The 16,878-nt window shown below is 44.3% G+C and overlaps 1 protein-coding gene across 3 annotated transcripts in view; it reads left to right on the top strand.

Annotated features, from left to right (window-relative positions):
- Positions 1-16,878, top strand: part of MAP7D2 (MAP7 domain containing 2) — a 90,265-nt gene that overhangs the window by 2,029 nt on the left and 71,358 nt on the right. Inside the window, exon 1 of one of the 3 annotated variants that reach the window (XM_039852267.1) lies at positions 9,673-9,732. The exons of the other annotated variants lie outside the window; for them this stretch is intronic. The gene's annotated coding sequence lies outside the window, so the exon portion shown is untranslated. Of the gene's footprint in view, positions 1-9,672; positions 9,733-16,878 lie in introns of those variants that run through there. 3 annotated transcript variants of the gene reach the window in all.

Below are 16,878 nucleotides of genomic sequence, written 5' to 3' on the forward strand. Positions count from 1 at the left end.
CCCAGAATCCACTGTGGAGGGCACAAAAAAAACTTTCCTCTCACCTTTTAAATTCTTGTAGCTGGGCTAACAATCAGATTAACAGACAGATTAACAAAAGAAAATACAAAGTTTAACACAGATGTGCATGTGGGGGTGTTAATGTTAAAAGATATGAGACAGCGAACACATTGGGCAGTTGAGGCTCATAAGCCATTCTGGACAAAGGAGAAGGGGGGCAGGGGTCTGGGAATTCAGAGGGGAAGTAGGTAATTCACAGGTAGGAGAAAGAGCAAACATATGGTAAACAATTCTCACGGGGCCATTCTGAAGAGAGGGGAGGCAGAGGGAAAGAGGCTTTGCTAGATTTCTTCCTGTCCACGTGGTCCTTCATATGTGCTAAGGTGATAATACTGATTCCCTTCCTGAAGTAGGTTTTTCTATCTGAATTCCTTTAGGCAGGAAGGGGGAGGTGTCGAGGGTTCTTTCTGAATCTTTTGTTTCTTAATAACCAGCTTAAATCAATATCCCGGGAGGCATATTTTGGAGTAGCAAAATTTGGTCCCTCTCACCACCCCACTCGCCTATCAGAACCAACCTTGGGGGAGAGGGACCTAGTATAATAAAACATTGGCCAGGAGAGGTTATTGAAGTTCACAGTTTTATTTGGTTGAGAATTTAAATAATAGGCTATGTCGATGTTTTAGAGGCAGGGAGGGGCTGTTTGGTCGGGCCTGCAATTTATCTGCGGGATTTTAATTTATTCGGAGGAACTTAAAAAGGGCATTTTTACCCAGTTTTAGTTGGAAACTTTATTGTAGAACTGTTTAATGCACTCTCTACTGATATTAAGATTAGCCTAAAGCCCTTTTCTTTCGTTTGAAATTGGAACTATGGAAAGATGTGCGAAGGTTTAAAATAGTAAACTTCTATACGCATTAGAGTCGGTGTGGGAAAATTGGTTTAGGTGCCAGTAATACCATGGTTCTTTTGAGGGTTCGTGGGTCAGATACTTAAGAATAATATCATCTTCAGAAAAATCTTGATTATTGAGGTTTTATTATCATCCATCCTGGAATTTGATCATTTTTTTGGTTGCCCAGGACCTGCATTTTTTGAGAGTCAGCCTTTGTTCCTAAGCTTGTGCTCAGTGAGGGCTGGAAAAAAACGGAAAGGCCTGCCATGTATAGGCTCTCCGACAATTTCATGCCAATTTCATGCCGGCTGGTTGGGGGATGGATATAAGTTGGTGTGGCCTTTTCCTGGGAGCTGTTGGGGGGCTGCCTCAGGTTGTTTCCTCTAGCAACATGTTCTTTCAATACTGAAATCCTTTGCATGTTCCAATTCTCCACCAGTGATACTTTCTTTCCTTTTAATTACGCGCCACCATGGAAATTACTAAATGTAGTGTTCTTTTAGGTGCTTGTGTTATATGCATATGTAATGAAGGAGGAGCAAGCACCTGTTGCTTGGATCTGCTTAAATACCTTTAGCCAGCAGGTAGAATCACCGGATCTCAGCTGTCAGACTGCCTCAACATCACATAAATTCTGTGCTCCCCTCAGCCTGAAGTGCCCCCTTCTCCCTTTTTCCCATGGGTTTCCCTTCCTCTAGGCTCCACTCAGAATTAAGGAACGTCCTTTTGTCTGTGCGTGTGGCACCTCCGGCGAAGCATTCTTGTTATTCTGCCTGTGTCACTTTAAGCTACCAGTCCCTCTCAGGTGCGCACTGTAAGCAGGACTCTGCTGTCGCTAGAGCTGAGTAGATTGAGGTCCAGACCGCCTGGATGTGAATGCCACCTCTCCCCTTCCTGCTGTCTCACCTCGGGAAAGTTATTTGATATCTCTGAGCTTTAGTTTTCTCACCTTTAAAATGGGCTGAAGAAACAACACAGAGATAGAAGCACTGCTTTGAGGATGAAGGACTTAATATCTGTACAGCAGTGCCTGACACAGTAAGTGCTCAAGCTGGTCAGCCATTATCTTCCCTATTAAATCATTGGCTTGAGGGATGGGCCTCGCTTGGTCCAAGTTATATGTGCTGCCCTCGGTGCCACCTGGTGCCGAGGGAGGCTGGATAGTCATCCTACCCCTCAGAATTTTTGCACACAGTAGGTCTATAACTGATGTTTGACCATTGTATTACACTGGCAGCAGCTACACCGGGTTGGATGCTCAGTAAATACTTAGGAGGTGAGTTAAGGAAGTGTGTGGTTGGAGGACTTTCAGGTAGTAGAATTATAGAGCACCTTTCCTGAGGCCTGTTGAGCCACCCAGTGCATTCTGCAGGTGAACGTTGTTTGCCGAGTGGAGCTCGTTCGCCCACTGCTCCCTAGTAAGGAGGGAGTGGCTTTGAGGTAAGATGAGGTTCCCCGCTGTCCTTTGGCCTGCATCTTCCATCCCCTGCCCTAGATCAGGAGAACGTAGGGGTGCAAACCAGAAGTTGAGGAGTGCCCAGAGTAGGGTGGGGCTGAGTAGGAAAGGCTGAGAGTAGGCCCCCCAAAAACATGAGAGTTCTTCATCCTTTCTCAAACTTGCATTTAAAACCAATCTTAAACGCTTTAACCCTAAAACTGCTTGGACCTAAGAAGAGCAAGTTGGGTTTGTGCACGTGTGTTAACATCTCCAGTCCCTTTGGGAGCGGGTAGGACCTCCGGGTAAACAGGGGAAGATACAAAGTTGTGTTTGGTGTGGGGCTTCTGGCCTTTTTTGTGATGGCACTATAGGACTGGGACTTGGCAGGACCTTCAGGACAAACTTCTGAAAGTCTGCTTGACCATCAGTGGTTTCTTTTCTGATGTCCCGACCCTGGTGACACAACTGGTCAAAGTCTGTCATTTCTATTCCTAACCCTTCTTCCTCTCCAAGATCAAAGGACGTTTTTCTCTCATTCGGATGCTCTATCTTCTACAATGGTTCATTTTTCTAAGAGAACATCTTGTCTTCCCTAGTAATTATCCTGATTCAGTGATAAAACAGAAAAACTCACAGAGTTAATTTGGGCAGGTGAGAGATGGGGATTTTGGGGGCGGGGGATGCTGGTAAATTGGTGGGTTTTGTTGAGAGGACTTAACAAGTTATAAGTTGTATTGTGCTCAGCATAGTAAGCGCTCACAGGGCAGCTGGTATGAAGCTGACCATATTGGCTGGTTTGGGAGAGCTGTCTCACACCAGTTCGAGAATTTGAAAATTTCCCACGGCACTGCCCTCCAGCCTCTTTCTAATGAATTACACCACGGGAAGGAAGAGGTAATGGTTGAGGGTGGCTGTCCTTGGGGTGCTGTGACCCAGGGCTGGCTTGCTCAACTGTCCACCACATGTCTGAGGGGACCCCCCTTTGAATGTGGATTCTGCCAGCTCAGCCTCTGAGGCTCTGGGGCAGGCAGAGTCTTGGGGTCCCCTCCTCCTGAATGTGGGCCCGATGTGCTTTTCTGTCGGGAACCATTGCTCTCCTCTTGCTTAGGGGGTCTCCTCTTTTTAAAAGCCCTGTGATAGCAGAGTGTGATTTAAGTGAAAGGAAAACAGATCTGAGTGAACCCCACACACAGTGTTTGAGGGAACAGCCGGCAGCAGTCATGCCAAATGCCCATGATCCCTGGGAACGGCGGGATCTGTCTCCAAGGTACATAGCTCCTGGTTGGTGCTGGGTTCATTCACTATCTGAAAGTACACGCTTTTCCTCTTAATGCCAAATAGGCTGGTGTCTCATAGTCTCCAGACAATACTATGGAACACTTCTTTTTTTTTTTTTTTTGTAGTTTAACTTTTATTTTTTAATTTTTTAACATTTAATTAACTTATTTTTTAAACATTATTTATTTTTTCCCCTTCCCCCCTCTGGGAACCACTAGTCCATTGTTATGGAACACTTCTTAACTCTTGTCATCTCACCCTCTTCATTTTTACCCTCCCTTGCCCATTCGTGTAATAACAGCTTTATTGAGACAACTTTCATGTACCACACATCTCAGCCATTTAAAATGCACAAATCAGTGGTTTTCAGCATGTTCACAGAGTTGTACAGCCATCACCATAATCAGTTTTAGAACTTTTTTCATCACCCCACAGAGAAAGCCCATCCCCATCAGCCTCCATCCCCCATTACCCCTCACCACCCACCCTCAGGCCCTGGCAGCCACCATGTACTCTGTCTCTGTAAAGACCACTAGGCTTCTGCCATGGTGGCCTTCAGCCTTTGGTGCATGCACGTGGCGTGGTTGGCCAGAAGCCCACAGGTGAGTCTTCGTGTGTCAAAGGTATGGAAGCCACCATTCTGCACTCTCTGTCCTTCAGGTCCAGGACTGGCTTCCCCCGCAAGGCCTTGCCTTTTCACCTTCTGTGCATCCTGCTGCTCGGGGCCCGCTGAGCCCTCGGGACCTGGATGTACCCCGCCCGGCAGTCTGCAGCCACACATGTGTGCATTTTAGCTCCTCAGGTAGTAACCGCTGTTCATTGTTGAGCACTGATGTGCCAAGCACTGTTATAAGCCCTTACTCACAAACACCGTTTATCCTGTTTTTATGCTCATTATGGAGATGTTTCAATTATCTATTCCCGTGAAACACCCCTGCAAGCTTATTATTTCTCAAGATTCTGGGGGTTGGTTGGGCTCAGTTGAGCAGTTAGCAGTTCTTTTGCTCCATGTGGTGTCAGCTGGAGTCGCTCACGCTACCACAGTCAGCAGGGAGCTCAATGGGCTTGAAGTGTTCAAGAAGACCTCTCATGGTCCAGGTGTCTAGTCACAGGGAGTATGTCCTGGATCTGTACTGCGTGGCAACTGCAGTTCAAGAGTGAGGAAGCAGAAGTTGCCACTTCTCTTCAAGCCTGGGCTTGGAAGTACCAGAGTGATACTTTTGCTGCATTTGGCGGTCAGAGCAAGTCACAGGGCCAGCCCAGATTCAAGGAAAGGGGAAAGAGACTCCGCTTCTTGATACGAAGGGTGGTAAGCACCTGTTGGGAGAGGAGGAATCTGTCTTTTTGGAGATGCTCTACTGGCTGCCACAGGTAAGTCCATTGACATTGTTTGCTCAAGGTCACACAGTACACAGCAAGCCGGGCCTCACACCCAAGTATTTGACTCCAGAATTAAGTATTTTTAACTTCCCTGCCGCGGTGCCTTCCCAGATGGCTTATAACCAATTCCTTTCACACTTGGGCCGTGCCGCCCACATCTTCTGTACCCCTGTCAAGATCTAGCTCAGTACTGCCAAGCCACATCATATAAAGATTTTCTGTGCCTTTCCCTTAGTACACAGTTGTTTTTCTCCCCAGAGCTGATGAGGGCCCTCATTTCTTAGAATTACAGCAAAATTCGTATTAACTAAAACGCTGAGAGGAAGAGAAGTTCCATTTAACAGAATTTCGGTTTGCCAAGAATTAAGCCCCCCACTGTCTCTGTGCCAGCCTTTATTGTTGGGGTCTGGAGGATCTCCTTAGTCACCCCCGCCCCCAGATTCCTGTATGTTCTCTTCGCTTAGCACCTGGGCATGCATTTCCCCCAGTGCTCAGTCCTCGTGCGGGGGTAGTGTCGCCTCTTAGGAGGTTTTTCTCTTCTCTACCTTAATGTGTGTGTTCAGTTCTCCTGAGCACCAGTCAAGGGTGACAATTGGTGGTGAAATATTGTGACAGCCTTCAGTGGAAGCTTTACCTCACACTCGAGTAATTTTTCCCCCAGTGGAGATACACGTTATGAAAAAAATTTAACAGTGATCACTTTCATTAGCTAGGTAACCAATATTATGTAAGCAGTTTTAATTACATCCTCAGACTAAAAGCTCTCTTTAAAAAATTACCGATTCCGAGTGTAGTTTTCTTACTGCAAAACATGTTTCTGTCTCCTTTTTCACCCTCCTCACCCACCCCGATTTCCACTTCGCTTGATTTTGTTTTCATCAGTCATGAATTATTTCTAAAGAATAATTGCTTCTTATTAATGGTCCATTAATTTTTCCACATATCCCTAATCTTCTGGGATGAGATTAACTCTTGATAGTGGAACAGTCAAGAGAACGAAATGGACCATTTTACTGTACCCTGTTCAGCTTTCCTATCTCTTAGTTGTCTTTTACTTTCTCTCAGTTTTGACTGAGGGACCCGAGAAGATTCAGTGGCTTTCTACTAAGGAGTATCGAATATCCTTTGTGGTATGCAATTTTATCTTTATTAGTTAAAAATTAAAAGGATTCTTGCCACTTTGGCATGTAAAGATGATTTCAAAGTGAGTGCCTGTTATAATCAGGCCAGTTCGAGAAGGAGATACCACACATGACATATAGCGCTGTCCAGTAGAACTTTTTGTGAGGATGGAAATGTTCTGCGTTCCATATGGTAGCCACCAGCCGCGTGTAGCCATTGACAACTGAGGAACTGAATTTTTAAATGTATCTGATTTTAAATTAAATCGAAATAGCCACAAGCGGCAGTGGCTCCTGAATTGGACTGTGTGGATAACTGGATGTCGACTGACCTGGCTAGGTTGGGATCAACGATGAGGAATGAGTTTCAGGCCTCAAACAAGTCACTTCAAACCCCCCTCTGTTCTTGGTTTCACCTCTACAAGCACAGGTGCTTGGCACTTGTCATTCAACCACTCTCAGATGTGCACAGGCCACCAAGAACAGAGCCAGCAGTTAGCTCCTGTGGTTCATACCAGGTCTGTAGGGCCACTATGAAACCTGGTGGCCAAGACTTATGTTTTGACTCCTGGTGGCTCTGGGCTGCCCATGGTCAGCCAGCCCTTCTCTGTCCCTGCCTCGGTTTTGGTTACACAGTTTGATTGAAGGAGAAACCAGATTGACTTACAAGGTAGTACCAAACCATTAGATGGCACCATTAGCTACACAGTATTTGGGTGGGCTGTGGGGAGAACTTTTCCAGTGGGAGGTTGGCAGGGACTGGGGACCTCAGGCCTAGGCCGGAGAACCCCGTGGTGGGAGATGATGTTGGCGAGGGCATTTGGGAAGGCATCGGGCACCACGGCTGAGTGAGTCACGTTCTCTCTTCTAGGACATGCTCAGTAAAGTAGATAAACCTCAGCTCTCTCGTTCCAGCTTGTTCTTCACAAACTGTGGCCTCAGGTGTTGGCCTGTGAGAAGAACTTGGTTGCTTGTTGCTTATCTGTAAGTAAGATGGTACACTAAGCAATCTGGTGCTTTCCAACTCTGAGATGCTTTGATCCTCCACTGCTGGCCCAGGAGGTGGGGGGTGGGATAGTTTGGTCTTCGTGCTTTTTGTTAGCGGAGTCACCAGCCATGTACACTTGGAGCCAACAGACTTACCAGCCCCCTTCCCAATCCCTTTCCCATTATATTCAAGACAGGGAGTTCTGCCTCCTTCACCTCTGATGACCTTGTCCTTATCACCAAGGCCTAGGTCATACCCCGTTACCTAGGGCCTGACCATTATCACAAGAGCCTTAGGTGTCTCTGTCCCTCTGTCCAGGTCACCCTCCCTGTCATGGATCCATTATGTCACTCTCTGGCTTAACTTCCTCTGATGTCTGCTAGCATGAGTACAGTCTAAACTGCTGATGGGGTTTCCCAGGTATGTTGGGATGGGGATTCTGCTTACCTCCCCGCCCAGCTCCCTTTCTGTGGCCAGTGACCACCCCCAGCTTGTAGTGTCTAACACACACTGCACCTCACTGCCCATGTGTGTCCTCTTCCCTGTGCTCAGAATTCCTTTCTCTGTGTCCGCCATGTTCATCCTTCAGTATTTGGCTTACACCTCACTTCTTTCCTAAAGCCTTCCCCAACCATTCACACTTTTGGTGTTTTTTTCTTTTCTCTTCCGTTTTCATTATAGTGTTGCTAACAGCGCTAAATGCAGGTAAATGAAATTATGTGCAAATAAACTTGAGGTTGGCATTTGGAAACGAAAGTTCATAGATCTTAAGCATGCAGTCTGATGAACATTTACCTATACACCCATGTAACCAGCACTCGGATCAAGAAACTAAACATTTTCAGCACCTAGGAGACTCTCTCATGCCTCTCCTAGACAATAACCCCCCCAAAGGTAACTATTGTTCTTACCTCCTTTCACTGTAGATTAGTGTTGCTTGTTGAACTTTATTAAAATAGATTCATGTAGTACATGCATTGTTATTTTGGCAAAATACACATAACATAAAATTTACCATTTTAGCTATTTTTAAGAGTACAATTCAGTGGCATTAAGTACATTCACATTGTCGTGCGACCATCATCACCGTCTACCTCCAGAACTTTTTCATCAAGTATATACTTTTTTGGCGTCTGACGTTTTCACTCAACATTGTATCTGTAAGACGCACCCATGTTGTTGCAGATCTCAAGCTTTCACTTCTTTTTATTTCTGAGTACTATTATTACATGGTGTGACTGTACTGAAATTTATTTGATCCATTCTCTTGCTGATGGACAATTGGGTTATTTCTAGCTTTTTATTCTTTTGACTAAAACTGCTGTGAATATGCTTGTACACATCTCTTGGTGCCCATACAGATGCATTTGTGCTGTGGACATACCTAGGAGTGGCATTGCCGGGTCACACGGTAGGCATATATTCAGCTTTAGGAGATAGTGCCAAACTATTTTCCAAACAGTTGGCAGTAGTTTCCTGTGCTGTTATAACAAATTACCACAAAATTTTGGGCTTATAGCAACACTGACTTATTACCTTATGATTCCGGAAGTTAAAAGTCTTGCAATCAAGGTGTCGGCAGGACCTTTCTTGAGGCTCTAGGGGGGAAATCTGTTGGCTTTGCCCTCTCCAGCTCCTGGAGGCTGCCTGTGCTCCTTGATTCATGGCCCCAGCCTCCATCTTCAAGGTTAGCAGTGTATCATCTTCTAATTTGTCCTTCTCCAGCTTCTCTCATTGTCACATCTTCTCTCACTCTAATTCTCCTGCTTCCCTTGTGATTACATTGGGCCCACCTGGAAAATCCTGGATCATCTCCCCATCCCAAGAGCCTTAACTTAATCACATCTGCAAAGGTGACATTTTCACAGATCCCAGGGACTAGAATATCGACATCTTTGGGAGGCCATTATTCTGCCTCTGACATGGCCGTACCATCTTGCATTCCCACCAGGGAAGCATGAGACTTCCGATTCTTCAACATCTTGGTCAGCACATGGTATTGTCATTCTTTTAAATTTTAGCCATTTTTGTGGGGATGTGGGGGCACATCCACAGCCACCATGCCCAAGCAGTATGTCCTCCTTTGCTCCCTTCAGCTTTATTGCAACTTTGTTACAAGTATTATAGCTGTAAATATGTGTGTGCACGCCCCTGGCCTGGCCAAATCGTACACTCCTTTATGAGGCGGGTCGTATAGTAGCAGGTTCAGTAAATGCTCCTTAGATGGTGAGAAATCAGAGGGCAATTTTCAGCAGAGGAGTAAGCAGAGCTAAAGACGGAAACCAAAGCTGATGCTTAGAGTCCATCTCTGGCTCGAGGTAGGGTTTTTCCCAAGTAAAAATAGGACCAGAGCAAAGAACCTGATTTCTAGCTTCTACACGCCGTTGTCTTCCCCAAGATAGTTCATCTGCAAGTGAGTAATGCCCTGGAAGGAGACGTGGGCCTCGGCTCCTGAGGGCGTTGGTTGGAATGACTTCACCGTGTATGTAAATGAGAGGGGAAACTCAGTTCCGGCAGGCAGGCTTCTGGGGAGTCTGACCCGGACCTTCTGCACACTCCAGTTTTCCTCTTCCTGGACTCTGCTCATGTAGCAACACACGGCGCCTTCTTCTGCAGAAAGAAAGACCGGAAGGTAAGTAGATCTTTCTGGATCTCAGGGAGTGCTGCGTGTGTAGACTTAAACCTGCCTTGGAAACTTGAGGCCAGAATCTCTGAGGAAAGTAAAGCCAGAGTAGAAATGAATCTTCGCTACCCCTGGACACAGGGTGGTGGGTGCAGATGTTGTGGCGCTGGGGAAATAAACCTGGAAGGGAGATCAGTATTAGGCAAAAGATGGGTAGGCTCGTGGCTTCCTTTGGGAACATCCTGACGTGAGTAACCACTTTCTATGTTCTAGTTTGTTCCCAACTTACTTTGCTGAGCACACACCTGGTTTTAGGACGGCTATCAGGTTTCAGGGCCTCAGTCTTACTTTTCCGGGCCACCAAGGTGTTGGCAGCATTCCTGTAGCTTGGCATTACTCTGACCCTCTGGGGTGTGGTGTATGTGTGAGAAGCTTTGCCATCTCTGTGGCAGAGGACTTCTTTGACCTTCATAGGAAATTCTGTTTGTAGTTGAACGAGACCCGGCTGGTTGGTATTTAGCTCACAGAGGAATCAGCTTGTTGAGAAAAATAATATCTCAAGGTAGGAGTTACTGTGATGGCCTATGCTGGGGTTATCGGTCCCTGTCGAAAGACATATTGACTCTATCGCAGTGTTAGTGACTTGAATAAGTACACATGGGATTCACAGGCTGATCTGAAAATAAGCCAGCTGTGACAGAGTGGAGGCATGTCCGGACCTTCGGTACTATGGCTGGCACACACACCGGGAGGTTTGGGTCAGGCTGAACAGGGCCATGGCCCTGTGTTTATGGAGTCCCGGTGACTTCCTGGAGGTCCTCTACTTTCTGCCTGTTGTATTCAAATTGTGGAAAAGGTCTAGCGGCTGCATTCCTGCTGAGAACTGTCCCTCCGAGACTTGCACCCAGCTCCAGCTTCCCTGTCCATCATCCTAGACCAAGAAGGCCAAGGGCCTGACCTTTTGGGGTTCCCCTCTGTGGACTCCAGGTCTAGATGGGGATGGAGAGCAAGAATGGGGGTGAGCTGCACCCTGTAAGTAAGTGCATGTTAACTTTTTCCAGGAGAGATAGTAGATCTTCGCTCCACATGCTCTGAGGCTGGAGGGTCATCCCTCACCTCCTGGGTCAAGAAGTCCTTTATGCTCATAGAAACGTCTCTCCTCTTGTTATGCCCTCTGTGGACAGGCAGGACAAACACTCAGCATCCTTTTCATAAAACTTCATAGTCTCCATAAAGAGACAGGCAACCTTCTGTGGGGCTTTGTTCCTTAAACCCTCCTAATGTGACTTGCTCTGAAATAGTCAAATTCATAGGCTCAAAGAGTGGAATGGTGGTCAGCAGGGCCTGAGGGAGAGGGAGATGGGGTGCTGCTAGTCAGTGGGCACAAAGTCTCAGGTAAGCCAGATGAACATGCTCAAGAGGCCTGCTGCACAGCATCATAGCTAGTCACCGAGGCAGTTCCGTACACGTAAAAGTTATTACGAGGCTAGATCTCATGTGAGGTGTTCTTACCACAATAAAATACAAATTTAAAAATAAAAAAGGAATTTTTAAGAATCTACCACTTAATCTGATCAGATACCGGCTTGGCTACTAATTAGCTGTGGGGGAAAGGGTTAGTGTTTTGGTTTATTTTAGCCTTGGTTTCTTATAAAATGGGTATAATAACAGAAACTCCCAATGGGGTCGACAGGAGGATTATATGAGGTAATGCATGGAAAGCCCTTAGCACAGTGTCTTGCTCCTAGGTAGTGCTTCATGAGGTAGCACGATCATCTCAAAGTACATCTCATTGAGTACAAGGCCCCAGGCCCACGTATATGGACACAAAAAACATATTTTTGTATATAGTATACATTTATATCAATATATTTATACTGATACATTTACACATAAAGTACACTGCCTTCCAAAGAGCTAGTGACCTAGCGAAAACAGGCTTTCTCTAACTTACTGTAATCCACGTTTAACACTGAAAAGTACCATAAATGAAAATAGAAAAATGGGCCATGATGCCTTAGATGAGCAAACAGTTAGTTCTGTCTGTAGAACTAGGGACAGCCTTTGTGCACATGTGAGTCACATACTCACTTATGCTTAGGTGCCCGCTGCTTAGTGGGACAGCACTGCCAGGTACCCGGCCTTGGCCATGCTCTCCAGTTTCCGCACAGGAATGGTGCTTCGTTTTCTCCCTCTCAGCTTAATTTACATGCTGCATGCAATTCTTCAAGTATCCACTTGTGCCCTGTTCAGGCGTACGTACAGCCAGTGGCATTCCTTTTCCTCTTCCTTTATATATGTCAGAGTCTCGTCTTAGGTCCTATTTCCCATTGTCCTAGGTGAGCTTTCTCTTTGTATTTTGTGCAGTTAGCATTTTTCCACGGAGGATACAGGAGAATCGAGGGGACACTCTTATTTTTTGCCTTCTACTCCTCTTTGACACCTACTGCTAGGTGCTTTACCCCACACAATGGCCCAGAGCTCAAAGAGAAGACCATCCAGCTTTCTGGAACCGTGGAAACGGCATGTGGGTTCTGACAAGATAAGAGTTGTGTGGCATGCCATAAATTTTTAAGTTTAGGATTTTAGATTCTGTGCTGGCCAGTATAGTGGCCAGTTGCCACACGTGGCTATTTACATTAATTAAAATTCAATAAACTTTAAAATTGAGCTCCTCAATTGCACTAGCCACATTTTAAGTGCTCAAGAGTTCCGTGTAGCTAGTGGCTATTGTATTGGACAGCACAGATATAGAACATTCTCATCATTGCAGAACATTCCATGGGACAGCGCTGGTCTAGGGTGTTATCTGATAGTTGTAAGCTACATAGTAGAGAGAGGAAGACATAGATGTTTATCCATGCAGTGATGGTTTTGGTCCTTCTTCCAAATGACCAAGCGGATGTATAAGCATTAAATCTAACTGCCTAATCATCTGAAACTTGACTTAGGCAATTAAAATATTTTGACCTCAAATATGTAATACAAAAAGGGTGTTTACTTTCCCAAGTCTTTTTTGTACTGCCTTGTTTCCTTGAAGCAGATATCAAATGTGGATTCTTAGATAAGAGGGCCCTATTTTTTTTGAATTGTCTTTTATTGTGGTAAAATATATGTAATATATACTTTAATATTTTAACTGTTTTTAAGCGTACAATTCATTGGCATTAAGTTCATTCATAATGTTGTATAATCACCACTATCTTTTTCTAGAACTTTTCATCATCCCAAACAGAAACTGTACCCATTAAATAGTAACTTCCCATTACTCCTTTTCCCTAGTCCTTGGTGACTAATATTCTGTTTTCTGTTTCTATGCATTTGTCTGTTCTAGGTGCCTCATATAAGTGGAATCATACAATATTTATCCTTTTGATGTGAGCTTATTTCACTTAGCATAATGTCTTCAAGGTTCATCCATATTGTGACATGTGTCAGATCTTCATTCCTTTGTAAGGCTGAATAATATTCCATTGTATGTATATACCACATTTTGCTTATCTACTCATCTGTCCATGGACACTTGGATTGCTTCTACCTTTTGGCTATTGTGAACAGCGCTGCTATGCGTCTGGGTGTACAAGTATCTGTTTGAGTTCCTGCTTTCAATTCTTTGGGTTATATACCCAGAAGTGGAATCGCTGGGTAACATGGTAATTTAGCTCTGATTTTTAAAAAGGATTCAAAGTTATTATTATGACATAATTCATATAACAGAAATTTCGCCCTTGTAAAGTATACAGTTCAGTGGTTTTTAGTATATTCACAAGGTTGTGCAATCATCCCCACTAGTCACTGATTTTTATAGCATCTTAAGAACTAGAGGGATTGGGAGAGAATCTTGAAGGCAATTTGGGTATAAGGAGGGGAGCTTTCAGGATTAGAATTGGACTCTTAAAAACAGAAAGTTGATTGTACAGAATCATTTAAATGCTGCATAGTCTTTAGCAAGAATACTCTGCCCACTGCAAGGCTTTCACACCGAAATGTAGAAAGGCTCCCCTGCTACCTGACATATTTTCAGCTACTTATGAGGCTTTGTTTTATGGAACAGGATGTCGAATAACCTCACAAATGGGTCAGACTCCTCAGGAATGCCCTGGAAGCCTGGTTTTGTAGGATCAGACAGGTCTTTACGTGGCTTCTTTATGCTTTGTCGCACCTCTCATGTTTGTCAGATGTCCTTCCCTGCCTTAGAAGTGGTCCTGTTTCTTCTCTGGTTCTGATCACAAATTCCGAAAGTACTTGCATTTCCAGACATAAAACAGATTGTTTATAATAAATGCCCTAAATATTTGTTTTTTTGGATTTCAGATTGCTTTGAAGCAAATAATAAAACTCATCTACTTTTGTTATATGCCATTCAGGGTGCTCTAATTTTTACTCATTCTCATCATGTAGTTGTAGTTTTAATATTTTATGCTTTGGGGATGGTTTTATGGCGGTCTAATACTCAGCCAGCTTTATTTCTTTTAATACCATGCAGTTCACCCATTCAAAATGCACAATTCAGGGTTTTTTAGCGTATGCGCAGACTTGTGCAATGTACAACCATTACCACAGTCAATTTGAGAACATCTTTATCACCCCAAAAAGAAATCCCCCCACCCATCAGCAGGCACTTCCCATTTCTTCCCACCCCGAAGCCTTAAGCAACCCAGCCACTAATATACTCTGTCTCTACAGGTTTGGAGCCAGCTTCCTTGCATTCTTAACAGTGATTTCCTCCCCCTCCTAAATTATAGTGTAAGCCACCCACCCTCATTTCCTTCCCTGTTGCATTCTTGTCATTTGCCGCTTGATTTTTTTTTAAAAAAACTTTTCCGATGTTAGCAGGTTAGCTATAGATCCTCCTTTAAAAGCTTTCAAAGTGGATGACTTGGTGGATGGGGCACACCTGCAGAATTCATCCAAAAGAGGAGGGATGGACAGATAGCCACCACTGAGCCCTGGGACGTCCTTCCGAGTCACAGGCGTTCATTCTCTTACTCTGCAGCTGGCTTTCCTTTCACTGGCTGAGCTGTAGGGACCTTGAGAGCTAGGTCAGTGAGACCCGTGAGGTCAGAAGCTGCCATGGGATTGATCGGTGATCCCACGTGCAGTTTCTAGATATGAAAATTCAGTAACTTGCTTCTCTAAAAAAGATATTTTAATAGTCACTGATCGTACAGCAGTTTCAGAATCTGCAAATGTCAGTATGTAGAATGCCCCTCACTGTTACTGACAGTGAGAAAATATCACTGTGCTTGGGTATAAATGGTTTATTCATTCAGTATAGCTTTTGCTTGCTCCGTAGCCAGATTCCTTGGGTTTGAATCCTGCTTCTGCCCCTTTTATTACCTAGGTGACCTTGAGCAAGTCAGTTCACCTTTCTGGAAGCCTCTTCTCCTCTGCGGAAGGGGAGAGTAATAAATCTAACTGTGCAGGGTTGTGAGATTTAAGATAATGTATGTAAAGCACTTGATACAGCATCTGGCAGAGAGTAAGGGCTCAATAAATGCCGGCTGGTATTAAGGGTCCATATTTGATTGTGTGCCTGCTGTATACAAGGCACCAGGTTAGGGTCTGCGAGGAATAAGCCAAAGCCCTGTGAATGGAACTAGAGCCTGTTGATGTTATAGTCGTACCTGGAGCTTGGTGGTTAATGCTGGAGAAGCAGAGACTGGCTGGCATCCACGCTTTACTCTTCTCTTTAGAACTGTAAGTTTTATTAAGTAATTTTTATAAAACACTTGTTTATAAACATCAACACAGGAAGGATTTGGCTAAGCTTAGGTTCTTGCTAAAAATAGTAGATACTGTAATTTCTTGTGGGCAAATTAAAACATTTTATCATGTACTGTTGGTAACTGGTTGCTTTAATCAAGGCAAACCATCTTGCTCAAAACAAATAATCTTGACACAAAAGGACGGTCAGGGTCCTACGTAATGAATCTACTAATTGTTTCTGGTGTTAAAAAGACATCAGCAGTGTTCCTTCCCAGGCGTGCTATGTCTGCCTCCCGTTCTTTTCCATCTCCATACTGCTGCAAACGGACGAGTACCAGCAGGCCCCTTCTGTGGAATTTTCTGAGCCACGTGAGAGAGAAGCACAGCGGACTCTTAGAACAAGATCTGTCCTGCCTTTTCTTGTGTTCCAGAATATACGTTGGTTAAGAGAAATAGAACAAGCTCCTGTTTGGTGAGGAACTCTTAGTTTTTGCTTATTTTTTACTATTTTTATTTTTCAATTACAGTTGACATCTAGTAATATTTTATATTAGTTTCAGGTATGTAGCTTAGTGGTTAGACACTTGTATAATTCATAAACCGATTGCCCCGATCAGTCCAGCACCCACCCGGCAGCACACATAGCCTTACAGTATTACTGACCGCGCTCCCCACGCTGCATTCCACACCCCCATGACCGCTCTGCAACTCCCAGTTTGCACTTCCCAGTCCCTGCACCATCTTAACCCAGCCGCCCAACCCCTCTCCCATCTGGCAGCCATTGGTTTGTTCTCTGTATCTATGAGTTTGTTTCTGCTTTGACCATTGATTTTGTTTTTTAGACTCCACATATAAGTGAAATCATATAGTGTTTGTCTCTGACTTATTTCACTTAGCATAATACTCTCTGGTTCCATCCATGTTGTCACAAATGGTAAAATTTCATCCTTTTTTATGGCTGAGTAATATTCCATTGTATATATGTACACCCTCTTTTTAATCCAGTTCTCTATTGATGGACACTTAGGTTGCTTCCATATCTCTGCTATCGTAAATAGTGCTGTTGTGAACATAGATAGGAATATATCTTTTCAAATTAGTGTTTTGGGTTTCTTGGGATACATACCCAGAAGTGGAATTCCTGAGTCATAACGTAGTTATATTTTTAATTTTTTGAGGACCCTCCATACTGATTTTCATAGCGGCTGCACCAACTTGCAGTCCCACCAGCAGTGTATGAGGGGTCCCTTTTCTCCCCATCCTCACCAACACTTGTTTATTGATTTATTGATGATTGTCATTCTGACAGGCATGAGGTGATATCTCATTGTGGTTTTAATTCACATTTTTCCGATGATTAGTGACCTTGAGCATCTTTTCATATGTCTGTTGGCCACTTGTATGTCCTCTTTGGAGAAATGTCTATTCAGGTCCTTTGCTCATTTT

This window comes from Pteropus medius, unplaced genomic scaffold, assembly GCF_902729225.1.
Source record: "Pteropus medius unplaced genomic scaffold, Ma_sr-lr_union100, whole genome shotgun sequence".
In the NCBI taxonomy this organism is placed as follows: Eukaryota; Metazoa; Chordata; class Mammalia; order Chiroptera; family Pteropodidae; genus Pteropus; species Pteropus medius.